The sequence below is a fragment of the Capricornis sumatraensis genome, chromosome 14 (genome assembly GCF_032405125.1).
Source record: "Capricornis sumatraensis isolate serow.1 chromosome 14, serow.2, whole genome shotgun sequence".
NCBI classification, from domain to species: Eukaryota; Metazoa; Chordata; class Mammalia; order Artiodactyla; family Bovidae; genus Capricornis; species Capricornis sumatraensis.
In genome coordinates, this window is record NC_091082.1 from 21,435,167 (window position 1) to 21,438,822 (window position 3,656).

Genomic DNA, 3,656 nt, shown 5'->3' on the forward strand with positions numbered 1-3,656 from the left:
AGATTCTTTAATGACTGAGCCACCAGGGAAGTCCCATATATATGTGTGCATACACACACACACACACATATGGGTGTGTACCAACAATCCGTGTATTTTCATTTGTTTTAAGTAGATTTGCAGTTCTTCTAGACTATTGAAATAAATGACTCACTTTTGGCAAACACTTGACCTTTTGGTGGCCTGCTGAGGAAACGATGCACATAAATTTTCATTATCGTGAGTACAGTGGTACCTATTACCCTTTAATAGGTGGATTTTTCTTACCTTAAAATGTGAGTAATCCAGAGTCTCTTTGTGTGCAAAAGTTAATGAATGTTTTAAAAGTATCAAGATTATAATAAATTACAAAAACATTTTATATGCCTTATAAAAAGTCTTAACTTTTTACCTAAAAGCATTACATAGATTTTGTTCTAACTCACCATTGTACTTCTGCAGTTTCAGTCCTGGACTTTTTAGCGTATTACATTGATCATTCATGTGTTCATTCATTTGGCAAGCAATTAAGTGTTGTTGATAACACCATGAACACACAACTCAAGATTCCAGCCTTTCTTTGGCTTCAGCCTAGCATCCAGGACACAGTAGTCAGACATGGAACAGAAAGCAGGATATTAAAGTGTAAAGCAGTAACTTCTAGGCAAAGGGATTGCCTAGTACTGTGTGAGATTCCTAGGATTTCTGGAAATTGCAATAATCAACCTGGAACCTTAAGTGGAAATTGGCCTGTTTGGGGACTTTTAGAATAATAAATTAGAGTTGAAGAAAATGTGCCCAATCAGTTCCTTAAGTTCAGTTGCTCAGTCATGTCTGACTCTTTGCAACCCCATGAATCACAGCACACCAGTCCTCCCTGTCCATCACCATCTGCCAGAGTTCACGCAAACTCACATCTATCAAGTCAGTGATGTCATCCAGCCATCTCATCCTCTGTCATTCCCTTCTCCTCCTGCCCCCAATCCCTCCCAGCATCAGAGTCTTTTCCAATGAGTTAACTCTTCACATGACATGGCCAAAGTACTAGAGTTTCACGTTTAGCATCATTTCTTCCAAAGAACACCCAGGGCTGATCTCCTTTAGAATGGACTGGTTGGATCTCCTTGCAGTCCAAGAGACTCTCAAGAGTCTTCTCCAACACCACAGCTCAAAAACATCAATTCTTCGGCACTCAGCTTTCTTCACAGTCCAACTTTACATCCATACATGACCACTGGAAAAACCATAGCTTTGACTAGCCAGATCTTTGTTGGCAAAGTAATGTCTCTGCTTTTCAATATACTATCTAGGTTGGTCATAACTTTTCTTCCAGGGAGTAAGCGGCTTTTAATTTCATGGCTGCAGTCACCATCTGCAATGATTTTGGAACCACCCAAAATAAAGTCTGGCACTGTTTCCCCTGTTTCCCCATCTATTTCCCATGAAATGATGGGACCAGATGCCATGATCTTCGTTTTCTGAATGTTGAGCATTAAGCCAACTTTTTCACTCTCTTCTTTCACTTTCATCAAGAGACGTTTTACTTCTTCTTCACTTTCTGCTATACAGGTGGTGTCACTTGTATATCTGAGGTTTTTGATATTTCTCCCAGCAATCTTGATTCCAGCTTCTGCTTCTTCCAGCCCAGGGTTTCTCATGATGTACTCTGCATGGAAGTTAAATAAGCAGGGTGACAATATACAGCCTTGACGTACTCCTTTTCCTATTTGGAACCAGTCTGTTGTTCCATGTCCAGGTCTAAAAGTTGCTTCCTGACCTGCATATAGGTTTCTCAAGAGGAAGGTCACGTGGTCTGGTATTGCCATCTCTTTCAGAATTTTCCACAGTTTATTGTGATCCACACAGTCAAAGACTTTGGCATAGTCAATAAAGCAGAAATAGACGTTTTTTTCTGGAACTGTCTTGCTTTTTTGATGATCCAGAGGATGTTCCCAATTTGATCTCTGGTTCCTCTGCCTTTTCTAAAACCAGCTTGAACATCTGGAAGTTGACAGTACATGTATTGCTGAAGCCTGGCTTGGAGAATTTTGACCATTACTTTACTAGCATGTGAGATGAGTGCAATTGTGCTGTAGTTTTAGCATTTTTGGCATTGCCTTTCTTTGGGATTGGAATGAAAACTGACCTTTTCTAGTCCTGTGGCCACTGCTGAGTTTTCCAAATTTGCTGGCATATTGAGTGCAGCGGTTTCACAGCATCATCTCTCAGAATTTGAAATAGCTCAACGAGAATTGCATCACTTCCACCAGCTTTGTTCATAGTGATGCTTTCTAAGGCCCACTTGACTTCACATTCCAGGATGTCTGGCTCTAGGTGAGTGATCACACCATCGTGATTATCTTGATCATGAAGTTCTTTTTTGTACAGTTCTCATGTGTATTCTTGCCTCCTCTTCTTAATATCTTCTGCTTCTGTTAGGTCCGTAGCATTTCTCTCTTTTATTGTGCCCATCTTTGCATGAAATGTTCCCTTGGTCTCTCTAATTTTCTTGAAGTGATCTCTAGTCTTTCCCATTCTGTTGTTTTCCTCTATTTCTTTGCATTGATCACTGAGGAAGGCTTTCTTATCTCTCCTTGCTATTCTTTGGAACTCTGCATTCAGATGCTTATATCTTTCCTTTTCTCCTTTGCTTTTCACTTCTCTTCTTTTCACAGCTATTTGTAAGGCCTCCCCAGACAGCCATTTTGCTTTTTCTGCCATTTATTTTCCATGGGGATTGTCTTGATCTCTGTCTCCTGTACAATGTCACAAACCTCAGTCCATAGTTCATCAGGTGCTCTATCTATCAGATCTAGTCCCTGAAATATATTTCTCACTTCCACTGTATAATCATGAAGGATTTTATTTAGGTCACACCCTTGTCTAACTCGGACTTCCATGGTGACTCAGATGGTAAAATGTCTACCCGCAATGCAGGAGACCTAGGTTCGATCCCTGGGTTGGGAAGATCCCGTGGAGAAGGAAATGGCAACCCACTCCAGTACTCTTGGCTGGGGAATTCCATGAACTGAGGAGGCTGATAGGCTACAGTTCATGGGGTCACAAAGAGTCGGACAGGACTGAGTGACTTCACTTTCACTTTCACTGGTCTAATTCAATTAAACTAAGCCATGCCCTGTGGGGCCACCCAAGATGGGCGGGTCATGGTGGAGAGGTCTGACAGAATGCGATCCACTGGAGAAGGCAATAGCAAACCACTTCAGTATTCTTGCCTTGAGAACCCCATGAACAGTATGAAAAGGCAAAATAATAGGATACTGAAAGAGGAATTCCCCAGGTCATTAGGTGCCCAATATGCTACTGGAGATGTGCCCAACAGAGAATTCTTAAAAAAGCATGTGGTAGGAAAACCTTTCTTCCTGGAGGAGCTTAAGGAAATTTAGTAAGCCTGGATCTCCATGAATGGTCTTATTCCATTATCAGTGTCTTGGTAAACTGTTCATGAGCAGGGGTAGGGCATATGGGTTCTTTGAATTTTATGCAGATGTAAGTCTGTTGGGAGTAAGAATCATGATTTTTATCATATTACCAATTCTAGGTTACTGCCATTCCACCCTGAATGCACCCGATCTTGTCTGATCTTGAAAGTAAAGCAAGGTCAGGTCTGGTTAGTACTTGGATGGGAGACCGCCTGGGAATACAGGGTGCTGTAAACT

General features: G+C 41.3%; 1 pseudogene; it reads left to right on the top strand.

Moving 5' to 3' along the window:
* The first annotated feature begins 3,537 nt into the window (after positions 1 to 3,537).
* On the top strand, positions 3,538 to 3,656 carry LOC138090903 (5S ribosomal RNA; annotated as a pseudogene).